Source organism: Patiria miniata, unplaced genomic scaffold (genome assembly GCF_015706575.1).
Source record: "Patiria miniata isolate m_02_andy unplaced genomic scaffold, ASM1570657v1 HiC_scaffold_5, whole genome shotgun sequence".
Taxonomy (NCBI): domain Eukaryota; kingdom Metazoa; phylum Echinodermata; class Asteroidea; order Valvatida; family Asterinidae; genus Patiria; species Patiria miniata.
In genome coordinates, this window is record NW_024037072.1 from 16,253,468 (window position 1) to 16,271,674 (window position 18,207).

Sequence of the window (18,207 nt, forward strand, 5' to 3'; positions counted from 1 at the left end):
CAAATAGAAGTTCGTTTTAACTGTAAATCAAATGGCAAGGATCTTTATGTCAGTTATATACAAGAAATATTGAGTGGCTTTAAATTGTGAAATGAGAGGAATATTATCGCTCAGAAAAATCTGGACTGTTCCATTTCACTCAGTTTCGTCTCGTGAAATAGAAAAGTCCAGATTATACCTTCTTTGCGATTATATTCCTCCCGTTGCACTCTGAGCCACTCAATATTTGTATAATAATATGTCTAACGAACAGCTACCACAGTGTGAAAATAGTGTAATAGTAAAGATGACATTAGTTTATGCTTGCGCCAGGATATGCTCGCAAAGCAACCTATATGGCACCATTCCATCATCAATGCTTCTGAATATCTATATTGAGGTGGAATCCCGGCGGAGAATAGACCTTAGACAAAATGACGTCACGCATTGTTCACAACTTTACATGTGCTCTATTTTATACCAGCTATCTTGTAAGACAACTAAAAGTGACGGATAGGATAATGTAAACGCACTGTGAATATTCTTGGGATCTACTGCCTAATTATACTTCGCATACTTTCTCCACATCGAACACCCATTCGTGCGGTAGCCCGCGAATTGCTCTTGTTGAAATATTGAGTCAGTCTACCTTCCGTAAGAATTTGAATTTTTTACTGTCTGTTCTATTTGAAGATTAAAAATATTTACAATTAGAACGGTTTCCCAAAAGGCCAAAATCGAATCCACGGTGGCACTGTGCGTATTCTATGAAGTACGCTATGCCACCACTTCTGTCTTTGTTGCCACAATCTCCTGTTTCCTTTACTCCTCCATTACTCATTTGGAGTGGTTTCTAGCCTCGTTTTGAAAGACGTCTATGTATGTTTTTCCTTCTCTGTCGTGCTTATACAGGCTTACATAAACATCTTTATATTTACCTATCCTGCGCGAAAGGTTAACCCGAACTGGCGCCGCACGGAAGCTTTCGTGTACTGTTTGTACACAACAAGCCTGAGCACGTAGGGACACATACTTTGCGAGCATAGTCGTTCAGTTTAATCTGCTGCATACCAACTTCCATGTTATTTTATATGGCTCGACAATGCAATCTTAAATTACGGAATTCAGATTGATTTGCACAATTGACAGCTTTTTTAACGAGGATTATACATAAATATGTTTTTGCTGCACTGAAACAATAAAGGACAGGTAAAAAACATAATATATCATAGTGACATTAACAGTGTAATTATGTAATTAGGGTATCGACTGATGATTTTAAGGCAAACGTTTGCTGCTGCCATGTCCAGGTATTGTGAACCGCTCGAATCCAGCGTGCAACCGCGCCCTCATTGCCTATGAGTAGGAACATAACAATTCTCCTCGACTAATCGTCTAACAGAGATAGAGGGTGCTAGTCAGGATGAGCTTAAATTTCGCCAAATGGTCATCATTTAAGCACAAATAAGTTACTTGTAATTGAATCCAGATTCATTGATCATTGCAGAATATTGAGATATCTGGTCAAATGATTTACTTGTAATTGAATCCAGATATATTAATCAGTGCAGAATATTGAGATACTTGGTCATTGTGCTAAATCAATACAAATCAACCTTTAAAAAAGTGTTGTTTTTGAAATGCTTTCCACTAATCCCTTTTACAAATGAACATAAATAGCTGTGACTCAGACGTTCGATTTTCCTCATTGGTCGATCTTTTTAGCCCTTAAAGTAATATACAACATTTGCAAACATACACAAATATTATTAGCTACTTACTTGATTGTACATGAATAATAGCCTCACGCATCCCGTAACGTCATGGCACCTGTATATAAGCTGCCATTTTCAAGAACCAACCATCGTTTGAAAAAGAAAGGCTTTTTTATATACTGCCCCAATTTGCCACATTTAGTTAGTCCAAATATTTTGTGCAATGGGTTAAACATCTGTGAACGGGTGCAAGCCAACTAGTTTAGTTCCCTGACCTGAAAATTCCCTATAAGTCTATAAATTGCTCCGTTTCGTAGGCTCTATTACCTTTAACGCGAACGTTACACCAATCGGTTCAATGAAGAGGCTGTTGGTCATTTAAATTCAGTTCCTGACAAGCTTATAGCTGACATTCGTACATTATCAGTGTTCAGCCTGAATGTAAACAAATTTTCGTATTTGCGAAAAAAATGACGTTTGAACTTGTCACAAAAAGTTTGATTTCCCATCATTGTATCCGTTCAACGCCACTATTTGTGCAGTAATAATAAGCTCCTTTCTACGGGCAGGGTGTTTTTTAAGGGGTGGGCGGGTCAACTTAATGCAGCTGGATTTTTCCAATACAGATATCAATAACCGAGGCCCACTTTATAACAAGGAGGGAACCGCGTACGGCAGTAAAAAGGCATACCCAGCTTGCCGATATGGGGGGGGGGGGCGAATAGGTCAGCTGTTTCCGTGACAGTTGAAGTGTGAAGTGTCGTGTGTGAATACACAGTCTGTCCTGAATTATTTACATTTAATCGTTCACAGGGAGGAACCTGTCCGAACCGTCAAATATTAAAATTTGATGGGGGCTGAATAATTCATCGGTAAGGGAACCTGTCGATTCGCTCCTCAGAGCCGGCAATTCGTCACTGACACATCGAATTAACAAACCTTTGCATAGTAAACCTATGCACCCACATCGTGCAGAGAGCTAGAAGTCTTGAGTTGTCGGTGATAAATGGGACCGTGTGCGGTAACGCTTCGGAGGCAGTATCGAGGGACGGGAGGGAATGGATAGTGGGACGTGAAACAAATCACCAGAAATCTGTCATATGACTGTTTTGGGGAAATATTAAATTATCTAATCGTTATGGGACCAATCCATTAGTACCCGGCAAACCATACCTCAATTTACCTGCGTCGGTACCACACTAGTTGATTGGTATCGTGCTTCCGGTCGAGAATTAATCTGATCATATCGTTGGTTAACAACTGGTTATCATAGCACTGAACACACACGCGCAGACAGATTTCTATAAGACTTCCCAGTGGGGTCTATTGATCTACTGTGTTTTCTAAGGATGCTAATACATGTACGTGGGTACAAGTATACACATTTAACTCGTGAACTTAGAATGATAGAGGACAATAGATTGACCGAAGGTCCACTTTTGAGATATGTGTACAAAATATATGGCAGGTCTTCCTAAAAAGTACAAACAAAAGAGGGACAATAGGGGTCCACGATTAAAGGTGTTTACAAAGATGTGTGCACACACAAATGTTTACACCACATACCTAGTGTGGACACGTCTTATTTGTTTTCGTGTTGTAAAAAAAAAATTAACTCGCACAGTGAATACTCTTTCGACCCGAATTTTTGATCATGATTTCTTGGGTGTTCCCGTCCTTTTTTCGACAGATACCCCTAACCCAAAAATTCACCTCAAACTGTTTTTCAGAGAGGGGGGAAACCTTGTAACAACACAAGTGGCGTTACTAGGGATGGGGCACGCCCCTTCCTCACCCGAGACCAGTGCCCCGCCTCTTTTGCCCCCTTCAGAGATTGGAGTATAATGAACCTTTTCAGTATTATTGAAGACCAAATGAGTGCCCCCTCCCTTGAAAATAAGACCTCCAAAGTCCCCCTTCCCGCAAATCGAACCCCAGTTACGTCACTGTCTAAGGCAAATAGCAAAAGTGAACTTGTGATATTTGAAACTAAAAAAAGCGCCATTGAAAGATTCAGCATTGAATAGCTTTCTCCGAACTAGCGCAAATGAGATAATGTAAAGTGCAAGGCCATTTGTCAATACAGTTGAACCCTGTTCTACTCATCACGAGCTTTATATATACAAAAAAATGACAGCTTTCGGGGAAGCAAACTGCACCGATCAGACGGAAAACAAATAAAGAGGAAACAAATTGACAAAGCAAACAGGACCTAATAGCCTGAGAGATCTGCAGGTAAGACGATAATGCCAGAATACTACAAACGGGCTCTGCTCTGAAGCGCCGTGGATTCCTGATATGGCTGTGAGAACAAAATAGGCAGGTAAGCTGCAAATTTGTGAGTAGAAACCGACCGTGGTTGCAGCTGGTGCAAAGTTTTAATTCCTAAGTCATCTTCGCATTGCTCTGTTTACCTCCTATAAACATATTCTGATTTGCAGTGTACGCATTTTTCGGCAAACATAACTCAGCACTTAAGATTATTCCTGTTAATGTACCCTTAAGGAGACATTTTCATCAATAGTTATACCTTAGGGAGACACCGGACATTGAGGAGACATTTGAATGTCTCCCTAATGTCACAACTATTTAGAGGCAAAATTTTACAGTCGCAAAATATGCTAGATCGATTGCTCGTTGTCCAAAACATAAACATACCAAATACTGTGAATTCATGGGGGTAGGATGAGGTAAAATGGCGTTAGGGAACATTACAGTTGGAAAAACAACGCTGTGGGAATGTATCCTCAAGGTACAATTTCCCGTAAATAATAATTGTTGTTATATATATGATTTATAGGGAGAAACGTTTTTCAGGAAAAACTGAGCAAATGACCCCCAGGGAGATTGTATAATGCAACTAATTTCCGAAGTCTTGAGGAAATAATGTTGGCTTGCTTAACAGCCGAGGGTAAGAATCAATTATTTACTTGAGCCGGACTAACTCGGTCATGTCGCCGGCGAAGTTAATTAGAAACTGTTGACACAGGCCCGGTTTTGTTCGGCGGAAATTGACAGAGGTAATTACCCGCAGAGAAAAAAAAAACAAATGACCTGCGCGTGAGTTTGTATATATTTAGCGCGGAGTCGCTTTGATGAACCAAATTCCCAGGGCATCAACCCGCGGTTGAGCGCGCCAAGGCGCCATTAAAAATAAAAATAAATTAAGACAAAATTATCATAATGGTGGCTTACCCACTTTTATGTTACGTCTTTTTGAATCCCGTCATCTTATTGATTTTGCTCGCTGTGGTTTTGTGATTTTCAGTCGTTGAATATGCGATTATGTTTCATAACATAGACATACTTGTATAAATCCACAAGGATGATCCATGATGTATCAGCTGAGCTTCTAAAGCGTGGTGCGATAATTATCAATTAACCTGTTGAATTCGACGAATTTCTTTTTTAAATATCCAAGTTGGAAAGGGGAGAAATCACCTAACAGCATATTTTCCCTTGGTCGCGCAATTTTGTTATTCACTACAAATGCTAGAGTTCATAATGAGGTTTAGAATTGCATTTTGTGATGCTTGTGCTCTACTCGTTAAACCGTCTCATCTAGACGGACTATTTACAGAGTCCCTCTGTTATCCCTTATAAATCCTGCATTCAATTTTTTTTTTTGCACGGAAGACGTCTTGGAAGAAGTTTTTTCAGGAAGCATCCTTGACGGCGGGCACTGAAGGGCGTAAGTGGATAACGTGGTCTGCCGCCATTTGTGCCTCTTAACAAAAATACAAACAAATCTGTAAATCACCATTGATGTATGCATAATTGTAGGTACGTGGCTTTAAGGTTTTCGCACGCGGCGATTCTCGCCCGATTAACGTTCCGCATCTTCGGACCGTAGCGTTTGAAGACTATATACTTTCCAATGATTGCTTCGAATGTCCTGATGTGAACATGCATTACTTCTTTTCAGTCTAACTTGCTCGCACATCAATGTTGTAACATCACTTTGAATTGACGAGTTTAGTTTTCTTGTTGGTTTTGTCGGTGCTTCTGTAAATTTCACAATTCACCGGTACGGCAGGAGTGTTTTTTTCCGGGCAAACGCTGCTCAATATTGTTTTGTTCGTTCATGTTGAATTCTTGGTCTTGGATATGAGTCTTAGATATCCGACCGCCAAATCGTACAACTTTATTAGCTCGGATAAAGGTATGCCTGTTAAACGTAAAATTTAATTTAGTTTTTTGAGGTGTTGGGTTGTTGATTTATTAAGCTTTTCATCTGTAGTTCCCTTTTTTATGTGTTGAGTATGTTCTGTCGCAAAATAAACTATACAGGCCAAGTAACTTTATTGAAATTAAATTACTTCATTAAAAAAGTGTTAAAACAGAGTCATGTTGTAAGGAAAAATTCTTTGAAAAAAAAATGATAAAAGACAATTAAGCATTGCCTGACATCCAATGAGCACGAAAACGTATGGTTATAGGAAACATGGCCGATTTTTTGCCCATGAAATAAAACCAATAATATGCGCCTTTAACGGTTAGAAATGCGACCACTCCAAGCTTGTCGTATATGCCCCTATTATGAGATCACTATTCTTGCAAAATCATGCTAGTCTTGAATTCCTAACATTTCAAATACAGAAGAAACAAATGGAAGGTTTAAAAAAATTCAGTGCAATTATCAAAAATATGAAAACATGTTATTCAGATCAGTAATTAGACTTGACATTAAGTCGGTATTGGCCGGGTTGAGTTCACCCACAGCGCACGGCGGTACCGCCACGGCGCGGACAGATACAGCATAGTCAGGGTATACGGGCAGCATTCGGTATGGTGCTATTACTTGCGGGGACGGTTTGTGCATCCTCGGCAACAATAACGCGTGAAGGTCGATACCAATCACCGACTTGAATAATCCGTTCTCGGCTTTCTACACAACGTATGGCAATCGCTAGCAGATTTGGACGGAATGGTCTGATTGGCAAAGAATCAGAAGAATAAAACTATTCATATTGCACCTCACGTCGCGCCACGTTCATGTACACATGTGTGGTCAAGGGCGGATCCAGAAAGGGGGGGGGGGCCAAAGGGGGCCATGCCCCCCCCTCCCAAAACTAAACCAATTTTTTTTGTTTTTATGTGACATCGCAATAAAGGCAGGCAATGAGTACACCACCATCTTTTCCTCAAAAAAACATTGGTTAAAGTGGTCAGAAATTGCCTCAGATCGCACCACAGAGCATCTGGAATCCAAAAAATTTTCGGGGCCCTTAAGCGGGCCCCGAACCCCATTTTTTGGGGGTACCAAAAATTGTGTTCTTGATCCGCCCTTGTATGTGGTGAATGCAATACAGCATGGAGCGAATCCCATCCCTCGACTGCTCAAAAGCTAATTCCTGGACCGTTTGGTATTTGATCATAACATTATTTTCTTAATTCAGAAAACAGTAATTTGGCATACAATGTTTTCAAATTTAATATAATTATACCACTGCAGAGTTTAATATTCTCACTAAAATCTTATTAAAAAAAAACGAGAGAAACGTACAAAAGCTCTCTGCACTGATCAAGAGAAAGATTTCCCTACTTCTAAAAAAGTTCGAATACATGTAATGGATGCTTCGTCAGCGGTAAAGGTGGCCCTTTTTATAGAAACGTAATGCGCATGCAACTCGTTGGGTGGAATATCCGTCCCAATCCACATAAGTCAATCGTTAGTACGAGGCCAGCGCCTGCTATAAACACGATGCTTGCGGCAGGCGTCGTGCTGGCAAATATTGGGTGCGCCGACAGACTGTCTAGCGACTTGTCCCCAAGTCTAATCAGCGATGTGAGTTCACTCTAGAAATAAAAGCCACTATTGGAATAGAAGTCACTATTGAAATGGAAGACACTACTGAAATGGAAGTCACTATTGAAATGGAAGTTACTATTGAAATGGAAGTCACTATCACTAAAGGAATGGAAGTCGCTGATAGGAATATTATTTCTTTACCAACCTTTCTCAGGGAGGGAAGTCCAACTTGAAGCTCCAGTTAACGTACACTCTAAAAAATAGTTGCTCAATATTGGGTAAAATTACTACCTTTTCGAGAGTAAAAAGGGAACATGGTCGTCAACTTGTGTAGTTTTTTTTACACAACAGCTAAAGTGTAGAAAAGTACCCATTTCAGTGTAACTTTTACCCATAATTGTGTTACATGTTTGCACAACAAAGTTGGGTAAGAAAGTTTACCCATGTGACGACCATGTTCCCTTTTTACTCAATTATTGGGTAAACTTTACCCAACCCTCCTTTTACCCAAGTGTTGTGTCAGTTTCTTACCCAGATATTGGGTTCTAATTTTTACCCTGCACTGTTGGCTTCTAAATTTACCCATCACTTGGGTTGTTTTTAAATTAGTTGTTGTGTACCTTTGTTATTGACCCTTGTGGTTATATTCAACTTTGAACTCTGCAATGTGAATTGCATGCTAAAGACAGCAATCGGGATGGATTTCAATAAATTTGTCCTGGGTTGGAAAGTCAGTAAAATGAATAGGATGATATTTCCCCAAATATGTTGCGGATTCATGAGGACTATTATGAGGAACGTGGGCTAAATGGTGGGCAGGGGTGTTAGAATTTCCCTCAATCAACTCATTCAAAAACAATTCCCCAAAAGTCGGTCACTTTACTCCGTGTTTCTAGATCTGAGAACACTTACTATACGGTGCATGAAACGCATGCATCATGCATGCATGGAATCGTGGTTGACAGAGCCGTGACGTCCAAGTTGCAAATAATGTCTAAATAATAAGCATGTCACATCTCCCCGATGTTAATCCTCATACATCAGAATCGTATTTGGAGGAAACAACACTGAAATTCATTTCACTGACTTACCTGGAACAAAGAAATCACGTCTTCAAAATTCCCAAATTGTTGAAGGTCTCACAAGCGGCGGCCATCTTGTACAATAATACCATGATTTTAACTTTTTGCCTGTGCTACTGGGACTTGTAGTCAATATTGGGTAGGGCCTACTACACCGTGTGTCAATAAAAACGCAGGATTCAAAGCGATTTTTTTCTGAGAAAATTATGCTTCTGGTGTGCCTAATTTGATAAGGATTTGATTGTCCATAATTTCATAATTGACAAGATTTTTGTTTGGTGGAATTTGGACTTTTGGTTCAAAAGTTATGAAAAGTTTTGTGAAGCCCTTCTGAAGCGGGTTGGTCTGATTCAATGACCTTAACACAACGACCAGTTATGTACAATGCAGGTATGCATTGAAGACAATTAAACCAGAACAAAACTTTCTTTGAAACAACTGATGATAAGTATCACTTAAATTTAATAACTGGACTATCATTGTTTCAAAGCATCATGAATGTCGTCTCTGACATATCAAATAACATTGATTGTGGACTAAAGGATTATGTAAGCCTAATCCTGCCACACATATCCGTCTTTGTGATCCACAAATACTTTCACCTGTACTGAATTCAAACCTTCATTAGGTATGTGTGATTTCACAAATCAGACCAGCTTGGAATTTATAACCCTTCTTCAATGTACTCTATCTCTGGACAGGATTGTCCAAATGAGATGGGATAAAAAGCATATTGAAGAGAAGGAAAGGTACTTTGAAAAGAGGGTTAACATTATGATGAATAGGGGTGGTTTATATTCTTAATATTTTTGTTTCTAATCCTGCGTTTTTATTGACAAACGCTGTATTTTACCGTTTTCATGTGTAACGCATTTGACACAAGTAAGAGGTACAAGCGAAATTTTCATTTTGCTCAATATTGAGCTTAAATGACACAATTTTTTTTACACAACAGTTTTACACAACATAAATGTTTACATTTCTTTTTTTTTTAGAGTGTATAATGGCCCAAGTATACAGTTTTTGTTTTTTTGGAGACTCGGTGTAGGTGCTTAAAACTAGGTGCCCCCTGTTTTTGCATGGGCGGTTGGGAATCAAAGATGCTTGATTAAGGAAAACTTGGTTATTGAAAATGCAACCGTCATGTCATCACAGAAGTGAAGCGCCCTCTTGTGCCGAGGTCAACATGACCATGACGAGATTACTTAGGGGATATATGGGGGTATTCTAGAATTACATGTACTTGCTTGGAATTCAGCTTGAATGTTAAATTGATAGCAAGTTATTGGTCGTAGGCCTCCTGCCGAGCTGCATCTAGTGCCTGGAATTCAGCGCAGGCTAGGAACTCGACCGGGGAGAAGCATGTAATGGTAAACCTTCTGTGAAGAAGGTGACGGCTAGACAGATTTCCAGATTAAATATGCACGGCATCCGACTTTTGCACTCGTGGCGATCGTAGTTGATGTTGCTGATTTTGTTGAAACTAGAGAACGATCAAAGACAGTTGTCAAAGAAATACGTCACTAGACGGAGAAATAGAACATTGTCATTTTCCTGAATTGGTAGTGTAGGTTTTCCCGGCTATTTTAACACTTGTATCACACGAATTCCCTATATCGATACTTTAATTTCGTCCCCGAACATCGCCAAGCTCAATTCTCAATTTGAATTCCAAAAAGCCACCACTAGATTTCATTCAAGGTTCAGTATAATTCAAATTGTTAGCACTCCGATTCGTCCAAAATCTTTGAAATTCGTCTCGTGAAGCAATCGGCGTTGAATTGAAAAAGCAAATTCGTATTTTGTCATTCGTTTTAATGTTCTTGTCGTTACATTTCGTCTCTGGTCACTTAAAACGTTACGATTAAAATTGTGCCCATTCTTTGGACTTGTTTGCGCATTAATTAAGTTTAAATTTTTTAACAAATATTTCCTTATAAATAAAAGTATAGCTGTAGGTTTTGAGTTTTCCTTGACAATAAACATTTAAATCAGAAATTGAACTTTCACAATATGCTCTTTGCTTTATAGCAAATGGAGATCAAACACCTTCGTAATGTTGCTCTTTGATTATGTATATGAATAAAACAACAGAAATAAGGTATGTCTATCAAAGAACAACGTTTAGAAGGTCTTTGAACTTAATGCTTAGTGTCCATGTCATAAGTGCATATTGTGAAATGTCAATTCCTGACTCTAATGTTAATTGTGAAACACAGAAATAAAAATTCATACCTTACAGCTGAGTACTTTTATTTATACATATAAGGAAATAGATGTTGAATTATCATTGTTTTAATACGCATAATGCTTCAAATAAGTCTAAAGATTGGGCGCATTTTCTAATCGTATACGATTTAAGTCACCGGGGACGAAATGTAATGACAACAACATGAAAACGAATGACAAAAAACGAATTTGCTTTGTCAATTCAACGCCGATTGCTTCACGAGACAAATTTCAAAGATTTTGCACGAATCGGAATGCTAACAATTTGAATTATACTGAGCCTTAAATGAAATCTATTGGTGGTTTTTTGAGATTCAAATTGAGAATTGAGCTTGGCGATGTTCGGGGACGAAATTAAAGTATCGATATAGGGAATTCGTGTGACATAAGTGTTAAAATAGCCGGGAAAAGCTATAGTTAAAGAAATAGTGAGCATCGTGGAAGAAGGTCGATATATGAGTGATCAAAATTGCATTCCGTTGACAGAAGGAATCGGCTATTTGCCCTGTACGATATCAGTTTTTAGTGGGGACAACGACGACTTTTGTTTTCAAAGGATGATCAATATAGGATGGGGAGCTGGAAGTTAAAAAGTGCACCTTGGAGGCAAAGGTTGGGGTGCGCACTCCAGGCCTTCGTTGAATATGGCTCTTGCTTTAAGCCAAAAATTACCGTGCTGGAAGTTGGCCGAATCATCTGATCCCAGAAATACCATTCGCTCGCACATCCCGCCCTGCAAACAGGACGCTGGAAAGGGCTGATGAATTTAAGCTCTGATTGGATAGATTTTGTGTGACCTGTGACCTGCAGGTCATCACGGCCACGACCCTGCAAGGTTTTAAACGGCCGTTACTACCGAGTCACTACTCCTTTATTCCCATTCATAAATGCTTATTTTTTGTTGAAAAGCGTAATAATGTAGGAAAATCTGCATTAAAATCCGTTTCGAATTCAGGAAGGGTCAAATTGCATATTATGCGACGCTCAATTTTTGTCTACATGGTCTGCAATGAAAAAGAAATCACATCAAGTATGAAATGTATGCATTTCTATGAGAAAGTTTTCGGATAGCATTTTGCGCGCATTAGCTAACCACGGTCTAGAACAGCTGCAGCTGGATGTGTTTATAAAGGTCATGATAAGTTACCCAGAATGCCATCCCAACTTCCTTCACAAGATTCTGTGAAGCTCATCAGCCCTCCCCAGCGCCCTGTTTGCAGAGTGGGGGATACGAGCGAAGAAATACCACTACCTATAGATTTATCGACGCACGATGGCGCTTTATTACACGGTACCAGATCAAACTGCGGACATGAGCAAAGAGTAAAACTTCAGTGTTATATAGTGGTTACACTTAAGATATAAAGGTATCAGAATGTTGACTTTCTAATGTATGGTATATAAAGGTTTTGGCAGAGGTTGTTCAAACTCAAGCTAAATGAGAGTCTTAGTTATTTTCACATATGTTTGAAATATCACCTAACTGTTCTAAATCAGGTTATGTCTTTTCAAACCAACAACGACCCCAATATGAAAGAGAACAAGCGAAAAATTTTAATTGCAAGAACTAAATTTGATATTATTGAAAAAATGTAACTAATTGGATACACGCACATATACAAGAGGCCCATTTTATCAGAGCGACAGTCTGAACTCTGAATTGCTGATTAAATTCCGAATAAATTTTATTCCCAACGTTTACTATATTTGTTCATTTTATTTCTTTGATGATATGAAAAAAATATGTTATCGGAACTTTAACCAAACAGAAAAAAGTATTTCTAATGTAAAACCCAAGGGAACATGTCCCAACAGGTAGGCCTACAGACAAAATCCACACTTCAGCGATGCAACGAGAAATGACCAGCTAGCTCGTTGGATTAAACGTAAGGATTAGACAGTGTAGGAATTCATGAGTATGCCACGGTGAATACGGCATACCTATTTCTGTTGATGCCATTCATGCTTGAGTAAAAAAAAAAGGATTCGGCGATCAGCGAGTCTTGTTTCTGCGTAACATGAGATTGGACGGAACGTCAGTGAAACGTGCCCTGACGTCATTAATGTCAAAACATTGTGCTGACGGAAACAGTAAGCACGGGGGGGGGGGGTTGCAATGAGCAGGCGAGCCTGTACTGTTGTGTTTGCTCTTCGTGGTGTTTGTGGAACCTTTTTTTCCCCGGCATTATTTTTCGAGTGGTAGTGGCCCCACTGCGTTACTCCTCTTATCCCTGCTATTGAACAATTTGCATATCCAAGTGTCTATAGGCTGTTATTATGATAAGGTTGTAGGGAATATAGGTGAGTATACATGAATCAGTGCACTTTCTTTTAATAAGTTATTAATAGTTAAAGGGGTGACAAAATCTTCCAACTGTGTATCCAATGTATTCGGTTAGGTTTCCCTCTTCGTAGGAGGGGTCGCTGCGTGTGTTTTTGTTTTATCCAGAGCTCTTCAGATACCATATGGAAATGTACGTATATTTATTATTTAACAGAGGGATTCAACATCAATTATATCAGCGGAGGCCAAACCTGGGATTTGGTATAGAATATTCAGCCCTTACTCTCGTGCTGCAACTAGAAGTTTTAGAAAATAACCCACATGAAGAGATATATGTATTATTCTCGGCTCATGGCCACTGACCTTATCAGACAATGTTTTCACGAGGTATGCATGTATGCATTGGGCTCGGGAGGAACACCAAAGGAGGAAATGGATTGTCTTATACTCTCGAAACATACGGTTCAATCACGTAACTTGACTCGGGAGGCATGTGTGTCTGTCTCCGATGTTTTCATTATGTTCGATTTTAAATGCTCCATGTTAAAAATAGCTCTGCAGAAGTTCAGTCAGAACTAACAGGCTGGAAACATACAAGAGTAAATTATATACGGAGCATATCAGAAAACAGCTTTTTTAAATAAGTCACGAGACGACATTTTCACTCCAATTCAGGACGGTGCGTATATGTGCAAAACTTTATTTTCGTTTTTTCACATTATGTACAGATATAAGTATATTTTAATTCACAACTGGTAGTCACTGACAGGTACTCAAAAGCTATCAACATTTTCGTTTTCGTCTAAAGAGCCACCACTTTAGAACACGAACGCTCTCATAGATTTTTCTTTTAGCATTGTTTTTGACTAAGGGTTCACAGACACTCAATTACCTAACACCAAACGAGCAGTGAGTACTTCACGTTCATTTACCAATTATAAGTGCCACCTCCTGTATTCTATTGAAAATGTTGATAACTTTGGACTGTCTTTTAAATCTTAGATTACATTGATAAATTGTCGAACAAACAGTATACCATACATTTACATACGGTAATTTCTTCTTACATTTACCATTCACAGCTTTACTGAAATATTAAATACCGTCATTTGTTTATGTTTTCATTTTTCAAAATGTTAAGTCAGTCAATATTTATCACTTCTACCGTGATGAAACAATCGTAACACAGACTGTTAAATGAGCGCCCATGTATGATATAACATTATAAAGAATATCAATCAAATATTCTCTTATTACATTGCAACATAAAGGCGAACGTATGTAGATGCTATGTTTTGTAATACCGATAAGTAAACAGCCGTCATTTTTAACATGCGATGATTTAAAAGCTTATTAATTTTAATCTGAACCAAGTTGTTTACAGTACCGAAGCAAATCAGCAAATTTTCCCAGTTATTCCAATGTTCTTAGCACCACGTCAGACGGTACGTTTCCTAACCTCACTCAACCCACGGAACATTTTGTTTTACCCTCCATCCAATCAATTTCAAACCACCGTGAAACGAAGGTCAGGAACATCAGCCGCATAGATTCGCGACGAGTTTCTACTTAAGCGACATTAACGCATGCCTAATGTGCATCACGACGAATGTATCGACGCGGCAGGCTTACGCTCTGAAGGACAAGTATTCATGTTGCCATTTATTAGGTGCTCACATTGTAGCGAGAACATCGAGCACTCACACTAAGTCACTTCTTTTATCGTTTACACTCGAAGAAATCAAAGACTAATGTGACATTGCCCCTGGCTGTCGAACCCTATCGTTTCCTGAATGTGCCGTGGGTTCCCTGGGTAAATATATCTGACTTTCCAAGGAGTCGTAATAAATATTCGCCATATACATATTAGAGTTTGTATTTTAAGGTACCGCCTTGTCAGTTATGACAACCGCCATGAATCCTTAGCAGGGCCCTGGGGGTTGGCATTGAGGAGACTCCGTCTGACAGCGGATATCGACGGGCCATCGCTCAGCCTTATTCCATGAACATCTCGAACCTTTCCAAGTTTGCCATAAAATCGATCCGGCAGAGAAGGCCATTGGTAATTCCAGCGGGCATGTCTGGGCGCCTCGTCCGCGCCAGAGCGAACAGAACCCCACGACGGCTTCAGATGAGGTATAGAAAGCGGTCTGGTTTCGACAGCGAAGAAGGTATGCGCTAAAACACATGCATCTATTATAAGTTGGTGATTGAATGGTACATCAGCGAAAGCAAGCTCCGAACGATTTCATGATGAACCACACAGCGAACATGACTAGCATCACTTTATGTAATATAAGTTTGAACAACGAAACTGACTGGGGCGGGATTTAGACCTGCGACATTCGGAACATTTCCATCAATTCAATGCTTAGACTAATTGACCCAGCTTAATTGAATTTCTGGTTCTGTATTTATAAATCTGGGTTAGCACACCACATGTTAGCGGCTTAATACAAGAACGAAAAAGGCAATCACAGAACATTGGTGGTAGTGCACATCTAATTCATAAACACCTCATCAACAAGTTATTAATCAGCATATAACTCATGACATTTGCTATGTACAAGGCAAGATCAACGTAATACGAGCAATGAATTCCAAAATACCCTGCGAAGTACAACTGTTTGATGAACTGCTGTTGGTTGGAAGAGATACTACAACATCTCAGCTATCAAGTATATATTAATCATTATAAAGATCATTAATGCCCTTCCTGCCGCGCAAGATTGACATATTTAAAATTCTGAAAAGAAACTTAACAGGAATTTGGATTTTTTTTGGCAAGGGATTTTACTGGTCACGTGATATTCAGTCATAACTCCAATGAATTAATATCCTGTAACATTTATGCATGTATTTATGACTCCTTGTTCATGGCTCATTCTGTTCCCAAAGGGACACCCCCCCCCCGCACCCATCTCCGGCTAGTGACGATCTCGCTCGCGTTCACAGGATGCCGTTCCTGCAATCGGCCCAGTTTTCATTTTCTGCACCTGTGGCAGGTGGCTGCCGTGTCCGATTACCATTTGGATGCGTCTCTTGTCCAAAGCCAGACCGACAGAAATGACAAGGCTGATAAATAGTACAGGAAATTCGGATGGCCGAGTGTTTACATAGCAAGCACCCGGTATGTTTTGAAAAACCACACATTTACTTCGTTTCAATTAATTCCATACATCTATCTACCCTTTTTCTCCCCAATACAGAAGGAAGGTTCCTCTGCTCATCAATTTAATAAGTGCAGAGTTGTAAAGGTGTTATTTTGAACTTTTATTTGGTAAAGGCTTGTCCCTGCACAAAAGAGAAAAATTGCAAAGGCGCAAAAAGGTAAGGTATTTCATTTCCATGTTTGGATGTTCTCGTATGGTTACTGCAGTTCCGATGATCGCTGGAAAAACTAGCTGCACTTAGGAATGCGATTACCAGTGACAAGTGTAAATCGCAAATTTCCATCAGTCCAACTGTCAGTTCGGCGAGTCGTATTGTTGCGTCTGTCAGTCAAAGAATATCTATTTCAGATGCGACGTCAGCGTCATTGTAGCTTAGGGACTGTCAATTTCTAAAACGATACCTTATACTAAGGTTAATGTTGAAATCAGCAGTTAGCATGCTAACTGAAGGCCCGCCCTCTAACATTAAACATGTATATGCATATTTAATAAAGAAACAATGTCTGCAAAACACGTTTGAAATTCCATCTGTTGCCATGTGCCTTAACAAATCTATTTTACCTGTAGTTAAGTTTGCCTGCGCTACACATGCACAAGGAATGCAGTACCTGTTGGGTCAAGTTACGGCGGCCATTAGGGCCTAACCTTCAGACTAAATGCAAGCGTCTTTTTTTCAATCGTAAGTTGAGGCTCGTTGCCTCTCAAGGTTTGCTTCCTGGCAGCTTGCAATCCTGACACGAATCCATATAGAGACATCGTTTGGAACAAGCGATGAGATGTAAACTGATACAAGGAAATATTCACCAAAAGCTTCCACATCAGAGGTTGAAGTTGACTGATGTTAAAATACACCGATTGAAACACGATCCTGTGCTACTTCATTGTCGCTCAAGCATCAACCATTTATGGTAATTGAGGTAACTTGTGACTCTCGTCTGAATCGTTTGATAAAAAAGGAACCTTCCTCTTTAGCTCATGTAATGAAATGACTTCAGCAGCAAGACTTCTTTTTAGTTTGACCATAGATGCACTCTTCACTCGTGAACAAATGGACCTTACGTTAGGGTATATATTGGAACCCGCACTAACTCCCTTTTGGTGTAAACTTCGTCCCCGTGTTTTCTTATTTTCAAAAGTTGGCACGGTGAAGTATAGTCACCGCATATCTATATATCTCAATGGTCAGGAAAAACTGTTCTACAGCTATCACTGTTTGTATTATGGCTGAATTTGATGCTGATCACACCCACAGGACTGCCGTCTGAGAGTCATTATTCACGCAGCGCAGAAGACATGATGCTAACCATATGCCTAGACATATGCGGTACTGTTTCGTCCAGGATTAATATCGGAAACCCAACACTGACTGTCGTCTAACATAACAGTTTCCGCTGACGCAACCTAAGACGTGACTAGCATTTTCTTTACTTGTAAAATGATAGTCAAGTCCAAGGAAAACATAATTTAATTCGGCACGCCTAGTTTGGTATATAGTCGGAGTACCATGTTTTATTCAAAACTCCTCCCGGACTCTTATGGCCTGGTGCTTCCAGGGGCGGATCCAGTAATTTTCGCAGGGGGGGGGGGGGGGGGCTGGTACCATATTTCAATAGGGGGCGCTGTTCAAATTCGACGATTATTAACACTAGATTACAGAATGGTGTACCGTATTTTGAACGGCGGACATTATACCAGTATAATTTTTGGGGGGTGTCACGGGGGGGGGGGGACTTATGTTTTAGGCATTTGTATGATATATATATATATATTTTTAGCAAAGCTTGTTTGTTTTTTTGACCCCCAAAACACCCCTCTGGATCCGCGTCTGGCTTCTCTTGCTAAGCGTTTCCAACAATTTAGTCGGTAGTATCTGATTGCATGCATATGCGACTGACGGCCACTACGCCCCCTTATAATTATAAGTCCCGAAGTAAAGAAAAGAACTGAGAACGTACGTACGACGCGAGACGTTGTGTCCGAATAACCTTTGTTG